We start from the raw sequence: 23,938 nt of genomic DNA on the forward strand, positions 1-23,938 counted from the left end.
GTTTGTATCAGCTATTCAACTGGTTGTCCAAATGGGACCGACGGAAAGTGGGGCCCAGAGTAGTAAACAGCAAAACTTGCTTTTCCATTCCCGCGCCGCAATTATGCATGTTGCTGTCTGTGCTCGTCGCAAGGCCGCCGCAGACGGCGTTTGCTGAACTTTGGCTCCCTGCGGCGTTTAATGACAGTTGTTGCCTCCGCCAGGAAGCGGCAACGCTCACTGCAGGGGAAAAGGTGTGCTAATCATAAACAAGGTGGCAGATTTGGAACGTGGCGCAGTACGGAGCTTGTTAGCTTGTCTTATTCCGACATTGCGTTTGTCTCGCACCTACAGTAACAACGTAGTCACCCCAGTAAACGAGAGGCCTTTTCAGCTGTCTGGTTTCGGTCCTCTCGAAAGCGAGACCTGCGGACCGACGTGCCTCGCTATTTTATGTGGGGAACTGCGGGCTGGGAGAATTTCACTTCTCGCCTCACTCGACACCGTACGCCGCGATCTCATCTACTCAGCGACTTTGATCATGCCGAGACTGTTTGCTCACACTTGGCTCAGTTCCCCTGCCAACACGCGTGTCCTGCACTTTGACGAGGCAGAGGCAAGAAAACGGAAATGAACAATAGGCCGTATTTACCAGACAAGAAACGGAGATGAAGAAGCAACTGGGAGTTTTGCTGATATAATTGCGCATCCAAAACGATTCAGCTGTTAGTGTGACTGTTGCTGATCATTCCAAACATCCGCCTCTAATTTGCAAACTGTTTGAATTGATATGCAGCTACAAATCCATCAATCCTTTATCCCCATCAAATCATGTATCAAGCGTGTCATCAGTAATTGCTGCTCAAGTTGGCAGCAATCTATCGAGATTCCGATTCCAAGTGTTCCAGTTCGAGACACTAAAGCAAGAAGCTTCTTTCACGACAGCCTGAGACCTTCCATAATGTACCTTCATAGACGTCGGAAACAAAGCTGGCCATATAAGGCGGCGAGAGGAAAGGGTTACGCCGCTAATCTCCATCTTTTCCACTGAGGCTTGCGTGGTGACAGACAAATGACGTTGTCTACAAGCCATTCATAACATCAATAAAGCTGCCATTGTGCATCTCATCGCCTTGCTCGGGAGTCTTCGCAACGTCGTACGCAAATATTTCTCCTTTACGTCCCCGCCGGCTACCTGATTTGTGAGTCCGACGACTCAATCACAAGAGATGGAGACGAGGGGGGCCCTCATATTTACACTACTGTGAGCCTCAAAAGAAATCCTCAACGTCCTTCCTCCTTTGGTCTGTGTCCAACATTACATACTAAAAACGTCCTTCTAGTGGCTTATTCCCCCGCTCGTTTTGTATTTTGTTAGAGGATAAACCTGAACATCAAAAAAGGATGCGGTTTGGCTCTTATCACATGGACCTAGAGTGCTGGTTCTTGCTATCATGTTTTTGTAACAAGAAAGAACTGGCACAGGACTTACACTTGCTTGGGTGCCAGTCCTACTTTCACAGTTTGGAAAGTGCCAGAGTAGTCGGACTGATCTCAAACACGCCATGTGTTCCAAATTTGATTTGCACAGAGTTAAAGCAGCGGCAGCAGCAAGGAAGAGTTGCTGTTTGGAAAATGTTGACGAATACTGTAGGTAAATGTCTCACAGCATGTCCTCAGGTATATCTGTCTTCTCCTATTGCTCCATTTGGTTGATTTGAAGCTTCTCGCCACCACACAAAAACCTAGGGGCGATTGACAGTAATTCTCTTCCAGTTCACTGGAGCCGCACTTAAATCAAACAGCTAATGTTTAAAGAGACTCGATGCCCTCAAGGACGCCAAGAAACTCACAGATCTAACGGAACTTGTGACGAGGCTTTTGTTTTGACGGTGGAGATACTTACTGGTAGAGGCTGGTACAATTATATTACGCATGTATTTTTTTTACGATTACACACCCAACATTTTTTTAGGATGTAGTAGCAAAAACGTGTGCTCAAGGGCGACGTTCGGTTTCTAAAACTGACAGATAGATCAGGTCATTTGTATATATAAAAATAGTTTCTCGCAATTTACACACTGGCTAGCTACCGCAGCCAAGCATTATCCAACCTGAGTCACAAATTGTCACCTTCATGGTGGCAAATAAGAAACACTTCTGTCAGGTATGGATACACCAAAAAGTGAACAAGGAGTCGCTGCAGGCTACAGGCTAACCGCTAAGCTAACATGAAATGTAGAGCAGCGTAACACCAGAAGAAATGCTTAGCTGGTACAGTGCACGTTTAGCTCTTGACAAAACTGTCATTACAGAATTGTATCGTATAACATACTCAGAAAAGCCCGAAACTAACACTTGTTTAAAAATTATATCTGACGTGAAAGCTTTCGACCACAGTGTTATTACTGTCGAAACTCAAAGTGATAATCATAGGCGATCTTGCCAAACTTGCAAAGAACGACATTTCCTAGAAAATGAAAATATCAAAGTATAGTCTGGTCTTATGTGGGTGACGGTTGTTCCATCTCTGTGAATTAGTTATACGTCTCTATTGTGTGTTAAAGCGTGCATGATGATTGTCTTGTCTTGCGATGTCTGTCTCTCTTTTTCTGGCCGCGCAAAGCCACGGGGGAAATAAACCGGAGCAGCGCAGCAGGGCTAATTAAACACTGCTCTTTAGTGCCGCAGCCAGGAAACCACCACAACTTGGATCCATCACGACCTGACAGCACTCTCCGCCAAACGTTCTTGGTCGCCATGACCGCCAAGGAAGGCGACGGAAGACATGGCACAGAAATCCCCACAGAGATTGGGGAAGGTATTGTAATAATGTTATTAGACAAAGTGAAACGGGTGCCACATCAATTTTCTCCACTGTGCGAGAGAGATTGCATTCAATTTTGGCTACAACAAAATGAACTGAATACAACGACGACGGGGTGCGGCAAAAGACGGCCTTAACGCGAGGCTAAAGGAAAGAGCCGTGCGACCACGACTGGAAGTTGTGCTTGGACAAATAAAACAAAACACCGGACTCCACCATCGAGCTTCAGACGCACTCCATCGACCGCAGAGTCGCTTTGGGCAAAAACAAAAGGTGGCGGAGTATACGATGGAGTGCAGACTTTCACATGATGGAAAAATACTGCTCAATGAACTGCAATCCAAGTGCTGACAGTAAAGCATTTTATTTACCAAGAGTTGTGAGCTGTGTTCATGTCAGCTTCTAAAACATACCCTTCCAAACAACATTAGACTCTCATTGTCAAAGGTTTTTCAGAAGAATTTCAAGGTTGTTAAATGTATCATGGAGCGCAGTAAAGACTGCGATAGTCCAGTGAATGAATGAAGTTTAACGCTCAACCATTAAATGGCTTTTTAAGCGTATCAAGCAAGATGAGATGGCGTAAGTCTAATCGGGCTGTGCAGGAGATGTTACACAGAAAACTTTCTCCCTCCGGTCGATGAGTGGCGAAAAACGTTGAGTAGAAATGAAATCTAAGAGCTGCCCTGGTGTGATTTATAATACCTTCCTGAAGCGCGAGCTATTCCTAACTGAGTTTGGTGCGGTCTCGCAGGAAATTACGACAAGCTTTTGTGAACGCTGACGTGAGGGTGCGAATAGGATGATTGAGAGCAGTCCGCACTTGGTTCTAATGCGGTGTACCTGCTGTAGAACTCTAAGCGCCTTGCTTGGGTTTCACTCCTCATGTTTCTCATAGATTTTACCCCGAGTACATAATATCGGTTGACAGCAGAACAACACGAGGCAGAATAAGTGACAAGGCACACCGTACCGCGGTCGCTGGTTTGTCTCGTCTAACCTTGGAGATTTTATTTGACCTCTGGACACTGCAGGTGTCACTTAAAATAAGCAGCTTCATCTCTGGTGCTATTCTTAAAGCACTTACACTGCCAAATGGGAGGGAGACTAAGCCCATTCCCAGCGTGATGTTTATCTGACATTTTCCAACAGGCCTGCATGTGACTCGGTGGGCTGTGATTGCTACCAGAGCATATCTGATGGAGGAAGGGGGGGGGCTCTTCCGGGGTTGCCTCACTTGAAGCTGTACAGGCTCGTGAGCTGCTTGGACACTTTCACAATCCTTGTTTTCTTGTCATATTTTTACAAGTGCAGCTTTCAAGGTTTGGCTTTCCTTAGGATATGGCTAAAAGGAAATTGCCAGAAAGTACATGTAACATCAATGTCTTCAATTACAACCAAGGAACTGAAGATACAAATCTGGTTTTGGGTGAGGGAAAGTACAGTTCCAAAAAGTAGCGGGTTGACGTGGAAACTAGCAGAAACCCCCGATTTGAATCAATTGACTAATTGACTGCAATGAATGTATTTATCGTGGCGAAGCCATTGCTGCTTCACCTCATCTTGAAGCAATTGAGCAAAAAAGATTAGACTTGCATAAAACACCACTTTCCATTGCCCAAATGTCCGGCTGCTTCTCTCCCACAAGAATATGTGCTTTGCATTTTAAAGACCACTTCAGACTCGCCGCGAGGAATGAGACAAGGGCCACAGAAATCTTAAATGTCAAACATAAAAGTGCCATCTTAAGTGACACATTTAGTCCTCAAGCAACCTTGAGGAAACTCGACATGTAGAAGTGTCCTCAAAAAAGGTAAGGCTGGTGTTTGTCTTTTTCATTCACTTGATTAGCATATCAATATATACTCATCTCTTATATGTACAAACAGAGACTCGTTTCAATTTTTAATCCAATAAGATGAGTAAAACCTCGCTATAAAAACCAATCCCAATGGTTCCAGATGTTGTGCACTAATGTTTCCCGCAAAACACGGTATGGCTATCACAGGAACTCAGAGACCATATTAAGACATTTAATTGCTGGCAGCAGAGCGAAGGCAAAGTAAACATTTTGGGAGGACATTTCCTTCAGGTTGATTCAGAACAACAGTTGGGGGTCACCGGCTTACAAAACCGCAAGGCCTCTTGTAATAGTAGCCACATGTGGGCCATGGGTAGACTTTGGTCATGGAGAACCCGCAGTGTTAACGAGCAAAGGCATTAACGTCGACACCTTTTCCATCAGCTTAATCTAATTTTGTTCATCTGCTTTCAGAAGAATGTTCTCAAAGAATTTTTCACAATAAAGCTAAGTCAGTTTTCTTCCTTTGGTTGGCTAGGATGGCTCTCTGTGGACACAAATTACCCGAGCACATCCTTGCATGGCTTCCGCCATCTGCTCTGTTTGTATTCCTGATGCCGAGTTTGTCCATCAAGTGGAGATACACGTTGCTCTAAATGACTTGACTTTGGGGGTAATAAGGACATCATCTGATGGCTAAACTTTTGAGTGAATTCTTAAAGATCATCTGTCTCTTTCGCTTGGGTGGCTTGGATCTGTGATTGACTGGCAATCTGTCCTGGGCGTAACCCGTCTCTCACCCCCGTGTCAGGCTCCATCTACTCTGCACGTGACAAGTGGCGACAAGACTCAATGTAGCTCATCTCCCATCTGTATTTTGTGTTTCTAATACTTGCAGCACCATTTGATTTACTCCCACAATATATGCAAGGTATGAAATAAATCTTTCCTAGATTCATTATAGCTGTTCTTAATTCGTGATAACAATTATTTCTATCTGGGTTTGGCAATCTTCCAACAAAGCCTGTTCCGAGCGCAATTGAATTTCAGAGGCTTTGCTCGGAGTAACATCACCACACAAAGAGTGACCTTGGATCGAGAGACATACACAGGGAATTGGAAGTGATTGTTACTGAGGAAACTGTCGCTGTTACAACCAAAGGCGTTCACATTGGTAAGCACTCGGCAGATCCAGACAAAGTTGGACAGGAAATATCAAAATAGTGGAAATCTAGTGAAGGTCAGAAAAAAGGGGATGCCAACTGGCTGGACTACATGAATGCTTGGATGGAAATTCTGGCAAGGGAAACATCAGCTTATAACAGGAAGGGGGTTGATAACTATTTGAACACTCCATGATCTGTGAACAGGTACTTTATAGCATTCCAAAATTGCTGACTGGCAAACGTACACTTTGTGAGAGCACCGAGCTGCTGTTCCATAGAATACAACAAAAGTGGTAATTTTCCATCTGTATGGTGTCCTATATGATGTTAAGATGCCTTGGATGATTGTGAAGCTCACTTCACTTCATGCATCATTGTCCTTGGTGGCAATGGAGACGACGTAGTGATGGGAGTGCTGATGTCTGCCGGCTGATATTCCATTCTGCACTAGCGGCTTCAAACACGACCTGCTGTCAGACTTTGTTATTTAACTTACAGAGCAAACAAGCGGCATTTATGTATGGACATGCTTCACGACACGAAGCTTCACTTTTGGGCGCTAACTTTGCTGCTTTCTTATAGGTTACGACTACTAATGAAAAAGCAAAATCGTGTCCTTGCAAGCACTGGGCCGGAGATAATGCAGGCTAAAGGAAAGTTGTTCAAATTGCTCATGCAATGGTGGTTTGGGCTTGAATGGCACCCTTTCTGAAAAATGGCATTTTACCTCATTTACATGTTAATCAGGTAGCATGAAAAAAAAAAAGGGTCATTGACTCTACTGATGCAGCTATATGAAAGCATACCATTATCATTACGAAGTTTGTTTGAAAACACTCAAATTATTCTTTAACAATAGAGATGAGTTGGAAATGATGCAGAGAGCAATCTGCTTAGACTATTCATACAATTCAGAGAAATCGGAACATAAATTGGTGTATTATGAATTCCCCGTTCCGTTTGTGAGCAACTTATTTCAAGAGTTGCTGTCTTCATTAAAAAAAAAAGGATTGCATTTTGTTTTTTGAACATGCAACATTCAACTACAAATTTATATTGAGTTGGTCACTCCAAAAAAAATGAGCAGGGGCTTCTTTAAATAGACACGCTAACTAATAGCGCATTCTATGCTCATTGCCTTCCTATCGTGCAAGTATTCACAAAGGGGATCACTAATAATTCTAGAGGGAAGCGTACCTATCTTAATTATCCTTTTCATGAATCATGTATTTTTGGAAATTGAAAGTTGAGGGCCATTTTGACACTCATTCCTTTTCCCTCTGAATTTTTCATCATTTACCGTCCAACATATACAGGTATTTGGTAAAAATCTGCAGCCTCCGGGGCAGAGACATCTTCAAAGTTGTGAATTAAAAAAGTTCTCACGCCCGCCAATTAACCTTGTCTAGTGGAAGTTATATAGCATATATTGGGTTTTTGCAACTTTTCTACATGTTTCTGTGGAGCGGTTTCCATGAGCATTGACCTTGCCATGAAAAAGGGATGCGGGGGCCAGAAAAAACAACTCATGGCCAAATAAACTACTGCTACGTGACAATCATTTTGTTTTTGCTTGGTAAATATACGGTGAGGCAATGAATTAAATAGATCCCGCTAGTATTGCACATTTCCACTTAATCTCATAGAGTTGGGTGTCAAACTCATTTTTGTCGTGGGCTGCATCATACCCATTGTTTCCTTCAGAGCGTCTTATATAATAGGCTACACAACAAACTGATGAATAATTACTTTTGAAATCAGAAACGAGTAAAAACTGTTCAAATATTCTAAAAAGATGAATGCTCATAAAAATTGCTCGCAATTCTATATTTTTAAAAGCGAAGATAATGTGTAATTTTAGTACTGACACAAAGTCGATGCACAATTTGCCTTTGAGGGACACATAAAATGATATGGCGAGCCGTATCTGGCCCCAGGGGCCTTGAGTTTGACACCCATGCTGTTGAGTGAGCACTCCCTTCGAGTCCTTTGCCGCTGTCCTTTTGACATCCGCACGGGTACGTAAATGTGCGAGTAATGAACTGCCAGTCTACGGTAAAGTGTGCGCAGGTGGTTTGGAGGTTGGTGGGTGGCTGGATAATGATACTCAAGATCTTCTTCTGGTGCCCCGTCTTACTAATGCAACCATTAAGGAGAGTAATTGTGGCCAAAGCATAATGACTTGCGTGGAAGCAAATGTAAAAAAAAAAAAAAGAATCGGAACTACATTTAAATTAGATAAGGAACGGGTGATTTCCTGTAAATTAGTATGCAGAAACAATCACCACGGGATTTTGTGTAAATTGCACCAGTTAATTTAAACAACTGACTACACTATTCATTTAACTCATGTAAATTAGGGAATTTATCATTTAACAAAAGTAAGTTCCTGTACACAGCCGTAACATGGACGACGACAAAGACAATGGAGAGGTAATCCGTCGGCAGGCAAGGAGCAGGAAGCTCCGCCCACCAAGGAGTTGTTTTTGTGGATAAGCCAAAATCATTAAAGATTAAATGTCACGTTGTTGGTCATTTTTTCAAATTTATTTAAGTTGTCATATTTGAGAAGAATTTCGGTAGTTGTTGAGTGAAAGAGAAGGCCAAAGGGACAAATCCGTTGCCATATGTCGGCGAGGAACGTAAACGGTCCATCTTGCTTGAATACTTTATAAGCCACTGGCAGGCCATCAGGGCTCCTTTGATTTGGAGTATTTATTCTTTGTAGAGGGAAACACTTACAGGTTGAAGAGCCGTTCATTAGTGCATGACAGACTTTCCTGCGGGATATCTTACACTGTTGCGTTCCATGTTTAATTCATCGTTAGACTGCGGGCACTTTAATAGGAATAGTGTCAAGAGAAAACAGCGGATATAAACCATCCAAATTGGAGGCAAACATTGATCTTTTAATGTTGCCCGAGACATCAAAAGGCAGGCATGTTGAGCATTCCGAATGTTAGCGTTTATTAAGTGCACAGAACTTCACATCTCAGAATGTTTGTGATTTATGAAGCCTTCACCGGGTTGGTCCGGCGCAGTTCATGACAGCCGGCGAAGCCATTCATCATGCGATACGCATCACACAACTTCCCGTGGGGCTGATCTACTGTCATTGATCATTTCATGTCAACAGTGTTGGGACAGACACGCACGCTGCCTGCGGACATTATTTGTTAAGTAAAGAAGGCGTGCCTTAACTACTTTTGTGATTTGGGGCTTGGGCGGCACTGTCTTGACAAAGGCCTCGATTCCAGCTGAATAAAAAATGTCTCGCTGTCGGGATAATATTTTTTAGGAGACGAGCAGTATCGCTGCATTTTTTTTATTTATTTTTTTGACATTTCTGGTATTTGAACCCGGTTTGTTGGCTCTTTATATCGGCACTATTGGACCACAATGCACAACGGCCATGTGGTCAATTCACACTTGGGTAGTTGCCCTTGCCTTGATTGCATTGTTGTCCTTTGTAACACGAGAGTCGCCCTTCACCAGACACTCGGAATTCTAGAATACCGACACCGACGTGTTAAAGTTCAAGGAATATCGATAACTCAGAGAAACGAGGACATTGACTTTTTCACTGCCCTCGGTAAAGATCGCGAGCAATTTTCTGCGGCGGTGGCAAGTTGATAGCAGAGGTTTTTTTGTGGCTTTAACTAACATGATGAATGATGTGTGGACTAAGCCATCCTAACAAGCATGAATTTTATTGCAAACTAATTGGTGTAAATTGAAACTAGAGGCCAAATGCGAGTATGATTGCGTTTTTAGCTCTCTGATGATTCTATGTAGGAGACTCGTTTTGCTTTCAATTCATGGATCTCTAGCAAAGAACGTATTTCAGGACAGCCAGGCTCACATGCTCTCCAGGAAACTGGAAATTGGGAGCGCAGATTTCTCGGCGGACCCTCAAGGTGAGAAGAGAGCTTGAGAATGTAAGTTGGAAATTGTTCCCCCCCAAGGCATCGCCGCCTTCATTGTTGTAATCTTGCTTGTCTTGCAGTCTGCTAGCGGACGATGGAGGCGGGGAAAAAAAAAGTAAATCAAAAATACACCTTTTGAGGATTGAGAATTGTCCAAGGGCCTTACTTTTAAAATGCTTCGAGTACACTGAGGTTTTTATTGGCTTTTCTGATTGCCTGGCGGTCGTGGCTAATACATACGGCAATGCTTGTAAAATGACAAGTAGACACAATGGCAATTTTAGGAATATGTCTGCACTTTTCGAACTGTGGAGATCAAACAGAATGGAATATTTAGGGAGAAATAATCTCATTTAGTTCTCGCAATAGGCGCACTTACAGTCTAGAAAGATCAATCGTTTACAATAGAAGTCAAAACAAATCCAAGAGTGGAAAATCCGAATACACACTTTGCATTTTTCCAACATTTTAAAAGATTTAAAACAAAAATTGCTTCATAACATAACAGTAACAATATGCCGATGAAGCTGAAAATATTAAATGAATTATGTCTGTGCTGACATTATTAGTTTATATTACAGTCACAACTACCTGTTGTTGCCTGACTAATACTTAAGTGTTGTGTCAATGATAAAATGTGGCCACATTATAATTTTGCTATGCGAGGTAATTGATATATTTTATAGGAGCCATTTCTTCCTCTCTGTTTACTTGCTAAGACACGATACCCCCTCGTTCAATCCCGCATGAATAATTCATTAAGACACGGAGAATAAAAAAAGCATAAAAGCAACTATCTATTGCTGGCGATCTGGGAGCTAAGGCAACGGATGTGTCAGGCGCAATTATAGGACCGGGAGAAGAATAAGTGCTCCGGTGTACGGCGGTGGCCCCTGCTTGTCCCTTCAGCCGTGTTCTCATCTCGCGGAGCCAGTGTGGATGGTCGTATTAAGACACACAGGTAGACCGATCGGGAGTGAAAGTGACCCTCCGCTCTCAACGGCGGAGCAGAGCTGCCCGGCGTCAGGCTAAGCCACTTTGACTCTCTCGGCCAGCTTAATTGCTTTGCGAACCTGGTCGCAGCATTGAGCGGCTCGACTTACTGCGCCCCTGGGAGTGTATTACCGCTACTCTGTCCAACTAATCGCCTCTTTTGTCCTCCCCCATCATCCCCGCGCAGTTTGTCTACATGTAATGACAGGTCGGCCATGATGTAGCGAGCACCGAACCTTCTTTCTCTTGCTCCCCAGGCCCCGGATCACTCTCTTATTTCTTTAATTCTGAGATATTGATGGGTTCAAACTGAAGGAGTCAACGATTTTCCGCATGCAAGGAAACATTTCGCCGTATCTACAGAAAAATGTAAGGTAGCGCGTTGGTAACGGCGACCACAAGTTGAAATAAAGATATAAGAAAGATTGATAGAAGAGACGGGGAGGGGAAGCTCTGCGTATCCGGACAGATCACCCAGCACGCTAGATCAATAGCAGCATAGCTAAGAGATGAGCTAGGACAAGCCTGATTCATCCCCCACTATAACCTCGATCAAAAAGGAAAGAAGTCTATTCACGAAGGGAGAAAGAATGTCTGCCCTCCAGACAGCATTAGGAAACGGCTTCCGCAGGAGAGAAGCCTGACAGCTCGACCTCCAAGTTAAAATAAGCTCTGGCAGCTCTATTAGGTTAATACGGCACCATAAGTTCTTTTAGGTACGATGGGTCAGAGTCAAAAGTCAGGCATCTGAATCCAAGTCCAACTCTCAGAAACTCCACCATAAAAAGTAAAGTTGCCCAAGATAATAATAGCATAAACTTACAGATGAGAGATAATATATGTACAGATCGATTTACCAGTCTACAAATGACCTTCACCTTGCTTTCATTCAGGCCCGGATGCCCTTTAGCATGAGCTTCTGAATAGCCAATGACCTTTAAAAACAAAAAGAGATTCAACCAAAAGTCGGTGTTGGCATATTATCAGTGAAGGGGCAGCAAACTCCGTGTGCTTAGGGGATTGGTTAAAACTGCTCCGTTAAATGATGAAATTATTCACAAGTGCAGTGGTACCTCAAATGCCTTCAAAATTGTGAAATGCTGTGAAAAGATGTCATAACGGAGGTGGCCTTTCAACTCTTGACTGGTTTGCGTTTGAGTGTCGGTGTCGACTGCAACATTATCTTCTTGCGTTGGCCGCTACCTAATTAGCCATTGACTGTAGTTGCCATAGGCTTCTCCTTGTCATCAAGACTTTCCAAAGTGTGTTTTAATATTTGTAATACGCTGACTGACGGATACTCGTTCATCAAATTACCCTTTTTCAAGAAATGCATTAATTCTGTTTTCGGTAGGTGAGAAGCCATTGTCGGGTAGTGACCTGGACAACCAGAAGCGAATTAATTTGACGAAATGAGCAACTACTCATACGAACATACGATATGTAAATGGGGACAGATTGTGGTCACAGTTGGGTTGTTGTAAACACCTTGCGATTTTTGATAAATCCATACATTGACCTTTTTCAGCAGAGCCCGAGGTTTGTAGCTTGTAAGTGAACAGGATGTCGATACGAGCCGATGTTGATACACGTGAACTGCGCGAATAATTACTTGTTTGCCCGGTGCTGTCATTGTCGAGCCGCAAAGTGCTTTTTGTTCTTTTGACGGAGGCTATTTTTTCCTTCTTTTTTTTTTTCCACGCGTTGCCACACATCACGGTAATGGTGTGTGGCAATGTACAATACTCCCCCTCCTCATTCCCTCTAGTGGCGTTTATCCCTCCACTAGCATCAAAGAGGTGCACAGCCTGAAACGAATGCATGTGTTAATCACCATCTCTAAAGAATTAAATGATCTCCAAGCACTCTGACAATTCATGTGCGAAGGAGAGCTCTCAGTATTCACGAGAGCCACGCTGAGCATTTACATGTGGAACGGTGTCAAAACATTAAGTGGGAGGCTCAGAGAAAACGCTTCGTACGGGAGATCAAACCATTGCAGTGTTCACCGAGAATTAACTTGCCCATATGTCTCTGGCAGCAGCTAGCTTGCTAATACATCCTTCCACCTGACATTAGTAACACACGTTTTTCCTTACATCACGTGGAAGTGCCAGAATTAGAATTACAAAATCGTTTTCGTCAGTTATTTCGCAACGCATTTTTTTGCAGTGCCCGCGGAATGACATGGTTAAAAATTGTCATTAAACGGCCTTGTAAAGTTTCCATCGGACAGCTACCATATTTGACACCGTCTCGACTTTCCAAGTTCCAAAACATTTATTTGAGCAATGGTTCGGCAAGCTACCCAGGGAGTATGTTTACTTCCCAGAGAGCTGTTGTAAAGGAAATTGGTTTATACTTGATTTGAGCCATTGATCCATAGAGAACAAAGTGCAGATTGCCATTCGGTAGGATTGCAGTGATACGGAGGAGTAGTGGGAGCGATGGAAGCCGATAAGTCCCTATCAGCATTCTCTGGAAGGACAAACTAGTAGAGGATATAAAGGCGTGGCAGATAAACAATGGCTTTTTCTGAGCAATTTTTTGCTTGACTTTTTTGTAGGAGTCGTGTAGGGGAAATGCCGACAGGAATTTGAATGAAGCTCTTTGTCTTTCATGAACTGCATCGCATTTCCATTTGACAAAAAGCTTTGTGTTGTGCACACCAGACCGGTCCGCTCATTGTGTACATGCTGAACTAATGATGACACATCCAGCTGCAAATACCAAAAGGTGAAATGTGGGCTTGCAGCGAGGTCATATTTAACTTCTTGAATAATTTCTTACAATGCTTAATAGGAATAAAAGTTGTCCATGGCTTCATGTGGTCCAGAACTCTCAAAATGTCACCCTCAACTTCACTTCCAATTCACAAGTCCAAGCTGCTCTCTTATACTTGATACCATTTCTACCTTAAACGTTAATTGGATTGCAGAAATCTCCGTCACATAAACTTTACGCTCTGTGGTTAAGTAATCAGCGTGTATCCATGATCACTTACATATTGGCGGTAATGACAACAACCTCTTTGCTAGGGATGAGAAAAACAGTCAGGCAGCACCGTTCCCTGAAATGAGCCCAGACTGATCTGGAAAACAACTGCGTCAATTTGCTGAAATGCATGAATGCATTAGCGGATGCTGATGAATCCAGTCAATAACAACGAGACTTTTGCCTTTTGAAGAGAGAGCAGAGATGCAAAGGGCCATGCCCCATTCGCTGTACTCACAATATGTCAAAACACACTCCAGCGTCACAAGAGCCATTCAAGCTAATGGAGGCAATTACACAGAAATTATAACCTGGCTGAGAGCGGGGCTTTGAATGAGTGAGGATGTGCGGGGAAACGAGAGCTCTTCATACAATCAACACACCCGTTCGTGCAACGGCACATTTAAATAGTACTCGCCGTCCGACGCCATTCTTCACTATCGGGGCTGGGAAACGGGAAAGGGACTGACATTTCCCTAATCTGACACGAATGCCGCCTTTGACCTTGCATTACTTAATATCCAGCACAGCTCAACACTTGAAAGAAGACTTATCTCCATCTTGATGAAGTTCAGAGAGCGGGAAAATGGATTCATGCTTATCCCTCATGGAGATACGGAAGGTTCAAATCTACTCGCTCAATATTTTATGATTGTTTCTTCATTTGATGTCAAGCGAAGCGCTGCTTTTCAACTGCTACTTGGCTTCGCTATTCGGCGTTGGCGTTCGTCCACTCATGAGATCCGCCTTTTGAAAGTAAATACTGAAATCTACAAAAAAGGTTGTTTGATAAAGATAGTTAAAAAAAAAAAAAAGCTAAGTACAGGTCGTGAAAGACCTACAGCTAAAACGGCAGAATATAAAGCAAATATAAATGGTTTAACAGTTTTGGTGTTTCATCTCTTCCAGGTCGACATGTGCTTCACGCACGTAGGATCAGTTCGAAATGGTTGCCAAAACATTACTGATGTAAGAAAAAATATCAGAAAAAAATAGAAAGAAATGTGGTCATCTGTTTGTCCTTGGAATACAATTATGTATAATTGTGTGTGTGAACGTGAAATATTCTTTCATGAGCTTGGTTCTCATTATAGCAATATAAAGTATTCTCCATACAGTGGATGGAATCCACTGCAGTGATTGGAAGCTTAAAATAAAGGGAGTTATCAAAAATCTTGTCATTATTTCATATTCTAGTCACACACTGTTTGGATGATTAGAAAAAATAAAATCACCAGAGACATAAAATGACGCTACAAAAAAAATAAAAACTGCTTTGTTGTCCGTCTTTGACGTAAAATGTATTTAGAATATGATGATCAAAAACACACACAGACACACACCAAAGACCAGTCAGTTTTGATATGTCATTGGAATTTTGATTTTTTTTTCCCCCGCCAAATCATGATGCTTAATTTTGTCTGCTTCGGATGATGTCACAGTTTTTGAAACGTCCTGTGCATTTTTACTCAATTCTTTGATGTGCTAATCTGACAACGTGCGAGAGAAACATCTCAGAATGTGATCCAGACCTTGCCGTTGGGGCGGTCGGATTTAGAAGCTCTGGGACGAGGGTAGCCCTGAACCCCTCAAACGCTGACTGCACTTAAATGATTCATTTGAAGTAATCGTCTTTCAGATGAAATATTCAGGACAGCGTAATGAGGGACGTATTGATTTAAGTAGCAAAGCCAATGTTCGGTATTCAGCGGATCATCTTTTTGTATTTTTTGGAAGCGCCGGGTGCTGATTACAAATTAGATTCTCTTGTGTGGAAATCATTTAGAGACAAAATAATAATAATAATCACATGCTGCATTCAGCACATCAGAAATCAGCAGTCACTGATAAGAACAGCAGCAGCAGCAGCAGCGTTGGGCATTATTGCATCAGTTGATGGCGAACGTCATTAGTCTGAAGAACAACATCTTCACCGAGGGCTTAATGACCACTTGAAAAATCAAGACTTTGTTCTCCTCCTCCATCTTAATTAATTCCTTCCAAGTTGTTAAAAGAATGTCAGAGGTCTGGCCTCTGAAAACTATAAACGGGTTTTAATGTTCATGACGAGTAGGTGAATAACGGTAATTAATTTTGCTCGCGTGTAGGCGGCCGATGAACCAAATTGTTCTTCTCATATCTCGCTGCTTCTATTGCATTGTTACCTCGTGAACTTCTATTATGGATGGAAAGTATTTGCCGTCGCATTGTACATTATACTGATGTTAATACTCTAAATGATGAGGTCATCGGTGAGAGTTTAACCTCAGCGGTGGGAGTGGAGCACGGCCGTTTGGGAAAGAACTCATCAAACTTGCCCGTACGTATTTTCCTTTTCATTAATATTGTAGGAGGAAGCGTAAGAAGTCCTCTCCGAGGCCGTTTGCTTGCATCAGATTACACAAACCGTCCGAGAAACTGCGGCAAAGCTTCAACAGTATTGGTATTCTCGACGTGCCGTCTTCAGAAGATTACCTCCTATTCCCATTGCGGCGGTTTTGTTGAATGAGCGTACTCAAGAGTAGATTTAAATAAAGATCATGGAAAGACGGACATTTTTGTCACGTTCCTTTAGGTACAGATGACAGCATTGAAAAAAAAGAACGGCTTATCCGCCGTTAAGGAGCACCGAGCGTCGTTTGGACTGAACTGCAAGGCTGGCGGCAGCTGTGAGCTTGATGCAGAACAGATGTCATAGTTAGGAACTCCCGTGCCATAAAGTGATGTCGGTCTGGAGCATCCAACAGATTAAGCTACGCTTTACGGCGGACAACAACAAATGGCCGAGGATAATTTGCTTTTACGGCGAGGGCGGACTGGCGGGAACATTCGAGTTTGTTCAAGTACGGGTCATTTTTTTTATAGTCAAGATGTGATATTGAAAAATGCCCAAGTAACGTACACTATATGTCCTTGATGGTTAAAATTTGGAATTAGAATTTTGACTTGGGAGATACTAACAGGTATTGCGCTTCCTAATTTGTTTGACATTTTAGCATAGGTTTGTAGAGCGAGCAGATGGAAGAAGCACAATCAGTTGATTGCCACGGTGAGAGCAGAGGTGAGCAGAGGTGAGCGTGACGCGCGTGGTGTGATTGATTGATATTCTGCAGTCAGAGCTCGTCGAGTGGCAACGGGAAAGATCAACGAGCTAGAAGAGAGCGAAAGCGCAAAGACGCCTTGGTATTTGGATGGCCGCACAAGGACGACCGCGAGCTCAGACGGGATTTGGTTGTTTTTACCTCGGCTGCTTAAGGTTGATATTTTGAATTGATATCGACCTTACATCGAAATAAAATTATTTTAATTACTTCTATTGTGATGGCTTTGTGTCATCTGATGGACTGTAATAAATTTTTATATGTCCGGGTTTTCAATGCCTTAAAGCGATATGCGGTCATCAAAACTGGCCTTTGAAAACAATACGGGTTGACAAGTAGAGAAAATAAATAAAGCTTTGACAAACCAGTTTAAGAGAATGTGACATAGAATAGTAGCGGCACCAATGCCGACACCGAGACAGCGTTAGATGAAAAAAAGATCGCAATAAAGCATCAGCTATCCTTTTTCAGAAGACAATTAATTAAGACTGACGGTAATATCCGAGAATTAATCACATTAAGACAACATCTTGAAAGATAAATGGTGACTTCAACACGATTTGAAATGTACCCAACTTTAAATGAGGTCATATTTGGGAATGACGGAAACACGAGTTCTTCGGCTCACACGGCGTACTTTGTGAAGATAAATGAACAAACCTGGTCAAATTCCGTTTTAATTAGATTTGTCAATTTTAAGACAAATACCAACAACATTGGGGTAAGATCAACAAACTGATGATCATATAGATCTATTGTTCATATTACTGAGCGTAGGAATTGGTTCCTACATTTTTGCTAACTCGGTGAAAAGTGCCCAAAAGTCAGATTAAAAAGAAGCAAAGAAGGATTTGACTTTCCCACTGAGGGCTTAGAGCCCAAGTTATCAGAAGGCGAAGGGAGCGAGCAGATATGAAAAAATTGTACCTGCAGGGCGTTACAAAATCCCATAAATCCCACCAGCAACTCCCATTTTGTTGCATTTTGGAAAAAGGGAACTTAAGGGCTCCAGATTAGTTACTAAAAGACACCTATTAACTCTGAGCGACACTACAAATAAGACGCCTCAATGATTTGCTCTCTAATTAAGAAAAAGGTTGCCGCTGGAAAATGTCATTCGCGGGCCTCCAGAGCACTCAACAGTGTCCTATTGGCGACTATTTGCTAACAATTGCCGTCTGCGTACGGCATTAAAAAGGGTTTTATCAAAATGTCACCGCCTCTGTGATTACCAAATGTGCCACCCGGATTGATTCCAAACTGTTACGTCCATCATTTATCCTTAGCAGCTACTGTGCTACATGGCCGCTACCCGTTTAGTCATATTCTCTCTGCCAGCTATTTCTTTCTTTTTTTTCCCTGCGCTTGGCAGGACTTTATTTCCTCCCTTTATGCTTTGTAACTGTGCCACCGTCTCCAGGCAACTCAGAGGCTGTTTTAGCTTGTTAGGTCTATATCACCCTGCAGATTTGGCTTTTCTTACTTTCTCTACATTTTCTGAACCTCTGGTGAGGACCATACTCACCTGCTGAGCACTAAATAGAGTGACAACAGTGCGAGCCATTCAGAGGTCTCTTCTCATCTTTGCAAACGTGTTTATTTTTGGCAGAAAGCGCTGGACCGGCAACGGCGATCTGTCTTTTTATTGGTCTGTTGGTCCCTCGATTACTTGCTTTGTCTAAAGCTGGTAATAGTTTTCATTGATGGATTTAGAAAGAAGACATTTCATACATGGGCATAAATTGCATAGTCAAGGAGGTAGAAAAAAAATCTAGGCTGTTATAAGGCATCCTAATAATAAAAATAATATTGCTAAACATCCTTGCAAATAAAAAGAACTAGCGACACATCAAATGAAATGTTTCCTCGCAGAGGCTTGTATCAGTGAGGAAATCACGGACTTTAATATGATGCAAATTAAACTCTGGGGATCAAAGCCGTCAACTGTGGCTGCCAAACTTCCTTAAGCAAAAAGATGTCTCACGCGTGTGGTCGCCAACAAAGAAAAGAAACGTCAACAGCGGGTTGGAGCCAGCATTCATTTGGGCTGCTGAGCGCCACAAGATAAAAACCACAAGATAAAAACATATTTAAAAACGCCAACGTAACATATTCGGCTCGACGAGGTCATCCGCTTTGCCCCTCAAACTCATTGTGACCGTACCGCATACATATTATATCAATATTCTTTGCCAAGGTGTCAGAGCTCACCGGTACTTTCTATTTCACTATCTTGCCATGTGATCAATAATAAATGACAGCGGTCGCTTGTATTTGTTCTTGTTATTTGATGCAAAACCTTCCAGGAGCAGGTACGGCAGCACAATGTTGGAGTCAGCAAATATGATGCGTAATACACAAGGGGAGCCTGCCAGCAAGATTGCATATGCAGTGATATCATTACAGCGATAAGAAGCAATCACCATGGTAACATTGTCGAGGGACGGCCGTACAAGTGCAATTTTGTGTGATTATCGTCTATTCATCGGGAAAACAAGCAGCTCCTTTATTTTGTCGCCGCGTCGGAGCGGGTGGCTCTAATTTCTGGAGACATTGGCAGTTTCTTAACAATATCCACGAGGCGAGATTTTAGTCAGAGACTAAAACGCAATCATCTCGTGCCGCGACCACGTGGCATTTCTTTGATGGCCAGACATTTTGGCAACGGGCGTCTACAACGTCAAACATACTTCTTGGTTGGAGGCGTCTTTCAAACACCTTTCCCTGGGCTGTCACCCAAACACATCCACGGTACGTGGGGACGCTTGACAGCTGTTTTTTTGACGTGGTGTCACAGTTTATTTTCTCGGTCTTGTTTGTTTTGATGTCAGCATTTTAGGACGTGCACAGAACGGACACCATAGCGGACGGAGCTGGTCTTTTTCCCCTGAATGTCAGGCCAATTTGAGCTGACCATTGCTTTTCTTCTCTGAATGTTACATGAGCGCCTCTAGGCAGGTTCCTTTTGAGGACAATTCAACCTCACTAATGAAATTGTTCCATCCAAAATCTTGAAATTCTATAGGCAAGGTTTTAACTAAAACACGTTGCTGCTCAAATCTGTGATACAAGTGCCATCTGTTTGTGAAAGCATGCATGAATATATAAAATAGCAGGGGTTCCATTTGCAAGCTGCAATGTACATCTAAGCTAATGACTACTATTATTTATAAAGACGAGTCAATTAAAAGAAATAAAACAAAAAACAAAGTAAAATGACTCACCCGGTACGAAGATCTTAGCAGAGATGCAGGGTTGTGGTGTTTCATAAGTTTTTGCACACTTTACACACCCAATTTCTTGTCTGGTTGAAATTGGCCTAGTTTCTAGGCCCGTTTCATGTGTGCGAGTGACCAGACACTTCTTATCATAATACCAATGGGGAAATGGATCGTGTGGATTTTCTTACCTTGAATCTGGATAATTAGGAGCAGAGCCCCAAGCATTGACAAAAAAAGCATGCTCCCGTAATTAAATGGAAGTATTTTCACTCACAGGGGCAGCATTTCATAACATTACAGTGTGTGAGCGGCTCGTGAACATCAAATACGACACGCCGCCTCAGTGTCAACAAGGTCACGGTGCAATCAAAGGTGGCAGTAGCTAACATCAGAAGCTAACGCTACTCTGTGCACGGAACAAACAAGTTGCAGTTCGGCTTACCTTTTTGATGACCTCATTGTTGTAACACAAGATTTGGATGTTTTAGCAAGATAGTTCCTCAGCATGACAGCGTTGTAGCTTGGAAGAGGCTCTGGATTTTAATTTCACACTTGATGGGAAGGAGAGCACTCTAGGGAACCAATTATCTGTGTACAAGCAAAGGGAGAACAATTTAAATAATTGTATACTGGGAAGAAGAAAAAAAACACCTTTCTTGTAAAGCCTCATTGGTCATTTTCCTTCTAGATGTGTGCTATTATGTTGTCACAATTTCTGTTGCAGACATTTTCCGAATTGGATGGCTCATAAAGAGCAACAAAGTCCATTTCCGTCATAGTGGGTCGCTTTTGTGGTTTGAAGAATTCAACATCCTTTTACTCTTTGCGGGAATGTCAGAAAAAAAAACACAAGTAGAGAAAAAAAAATCTTCTCATAATGCATGATGACAGTTTCCATCCATCCATCATCTGAACATCTTATAGCTCAACTCCTGATTTTGTTTGACTTTTTAGGCTTTTTTTTTTTTTAAACATATTTGATTGAATTTGATTTGACTTGACACTATAAACACCAAACATTGTCACATCTTTACTCGCATGTCTGTTTGATTCATTTCAAATGTATTTGGAGATCGCACGTGTATATTTTATAACCACATACTTAGACCGAATTAACAATCTGTTCGTCAAGGGTAAGCGAAGGATTTTTTTTTTTTAATGAATATAAAAACGACCGGTGTGTGATGAGCCACATCTTATTGTCACTTTAGTCCCCAAGCCAGTCATCAATCTTTGTTATGACTCCACCTTGTGAGTCATGTGTTGACAACCCGATTTCCTGAATAGGCCCAAATAAATTATCTTCCATATTGACGGGTCATAACATGAAAACCAGAAAATGAATCTGCTCAAAATTCCCACAGCGTCTTGACAAAGCACTCGCTAGAATGAAAGGGAGCATCACCTGTCATGGTCAATAAGCGCAGCTAGTCCATCTTACACCTTGACTCCCGCCCAGCCGCCCGCCACCCGACGCACCTCACATCACCGTCACTTTGACTGACGTCGCCGACATTTAAGGGAACGTTCAATCTAGCAAAAGGTTGGGAACATTAAAAGCATTATTTTGCATATGTCACAAGGCAGTGTTGACATCCAAATGGGAGGTTGACTTCATACTGATTAGGGTGGTAAATTTTAGCGCAATTTAATCTGGATTTTTAAAACACATTACAATAGGAGACGAAATGATGAATGTTATTACGCGAATTAAAAAAAAAAGTCACACAATTACTTCCATTTGTAACACGTAGCACAACCACCATGAAACCACTAGTCAATCTGTCAATCATTCCAATAACCATTCATACTTCAATTTTGTTTTTTTGGGAGTTGATATTTTTTCCCAAAGAAGCAGACAAAGAAAATCTGAGCAGAAAAGGCCAACGACGCCATTAGCTTTGACCACAATCTCCTGCACAAAGTATTTATGAGCATTTTATCTTCAAATGACACAAATAACCTTTTATTTTCTCCATAAGCAGAAAGCAGAATGGACACAATTAGTACAGAGCGCCGACATGACCAAAGCTTCCTCTTTTTTTTTCGCCCCAGTGGGTTTTAAAAGTGTGCTAACTCCAAAATAGATGAAACCAATGTTCAGTCTGTCAGGCGTTTGTTTTGCATACCACGCAACACAAATACTTTGATCCGCAAATGAGTCACCTCTGTTTCCGCGCGGCGACACACTTTTCATGTTCACTTATGTTTAAAATGCCATGCGTGCAGGATGCCAACAAACAAGAAGCGGGCCTTTGGATGGGTGAAATTTAGTCTCGTCCGATTGTTGCACGATGCTCACGAAGCAAAGTGCAGTTGTTTTGTTTTTCTTGCTGTGGTTAGGCACCAGAAGCCAAGTGCATCATGATGCAGGTATTGATTTGTGTGTAAAGGACAAGCTCAAAGGGAGTATTCGAACAAAAGGTAGCGATGAATGAGACAGATGGTTTTATTTATTTTATTTTATTATTTATTCTGACTTTCACCATCAATGTCCAGGGAACTGCTTGATGCTCAAGGACACATATACATGTTGATACATGAATGGCCTATCACATGAAAGCGCAAAACATTTCAAGGAGACATAGTATGTAAATATTTTTCATGCAAATATGTAATTATGTTTTTTCTAAATGTTGTACGTTGTGAGGACAAGCAGTACAGAAAATGGATGGATAGATGTTCTATGGATATAAACGACGTTTAGTGTAATTTCCAGTTCCTGGTTTGTTTAGCGAGTAGATCTTCTCTCCGGTGCCTAGACACTTATTGATTTAGCTCTTTTGTGGTTGTGCAAAGTTGGATGTTCTCCGCTTTAATGCAGCTCCAGACAGACGTTTATGAAATATACTCGATAAGCCCAAAGCACTTAGCTCTGGTGGTTAAAAGCGCTAGCCATGTTAGCAATTAGCATGGCTTCTTCATCTTTCCTCGTCGATACTGGTCAGATGTTTAGCTTATTCGCTGCCGCAGAAGTGAAACTGACCTGAGGGTGAGTCCCCAACGTATTTAGCCGCATTAGTAGCTAGCTAGTTAGTTAATGGTAGTGTAAATAACACTATGTTGGGTAGGTTGACGTAAGCGCGGTGCAGCAACGTTAACATGAGTGCGTTCAGCGCAGCAAAGCTTTTTAGGACCGTCTCTGCAGTTTGGGAAAAACTGCAAAATGTATGATTCTCAGTCTCATAAATATACTCTTGTTCCATCATTGCATCATATTTTCTTCATACACTGAGTATGCCTCCTGGAAGGGCTTTTCAGGTTAAAGCATGACTCCTGGAAAGGCTTTTCAGGTTAAAGCATCAGTTTCGGCCAGAAGGAAAGTGACACAAGAGAATTGTAACCCTGGAGGTAGATACTCCACCAATGTCTTGTTCAAGTGACAGGATCATCTACTTTGCCCTGGATGTGGCAGGAACACACATTTATTAGCCTTGGTTTTTATCAGCCAGCTTTCAAAAAAACGTGCACAAAAGAATGAGCGAGAGAATTATTTGGGTTATTTGTAAATGTGTTACTCTCCAGTGGGGCCTCTGAGGTTGAACACAAATTATTCCATCAGCATTGGCCACTAACAAAACCATGATGTTTTTTCGTAATGGTTAATATGAAAAAATATATGAAAAAAATGTAAATATATGTAAATTAATAGTATTTGTATATTTATTTTTGTATTTTTACATTTGCTTTGCTCTTTGTTTTTGCTTTGATTTTTGTTTATCTTAGGATTTATTTTTAACTTTTATTTTGTATCTTATATTATTCAAATGAGGGGCGGGGCCCTAAGTGTCTCTCGCGTGAGCAAGTTTGTGAAGTATGGTGTGCTGGTTCTCTGTTAAATTCGTGGATGAATTACACGTTGTCACCATCTCGCACTACGGTGGAGCAAACTAACGCATGGTGGAAATGTGGCATTCAAGTGCAAAATTG

General features: G+C 42.1%; 1 protein-coding gene across 1 annotated transcript in view; it reads right to left on the bottom strand.

The window, feature by feature from the left end:
- LOC147046167 (desmoglein-2-like protein) overlaps nt 1-23,938 on the bottom strand; it is a 155,056-nt gene that overhangs the window by 124,294 nt on the left and 6,824 nt on the right. The window contains exon 4 of the mRNA XM_085929682.1: nt 20,451-20,596. The gene's annotated coding sequence lies outside the window, so the exon portion shown is untranslated. The remainder of the gene's footprint in view (nt 1-20,450; nt 20,597-23,938) is intronic.

Source organism: Syngnathus leptorhynchus, chromosome 14 (genome assembly GCF_054491065.1).
Source record: "Syngnathus leptorhynchus isolate UIUO chromosome 14, UIUO_Slep, whole genome shotgun sequence".
NCBI lineage: Eukaryota > Metazoa > Chordata > Actinopteri > Syngnathiformes > Syngnathidae > Syngnathus > Syngnathus leptorhynchus.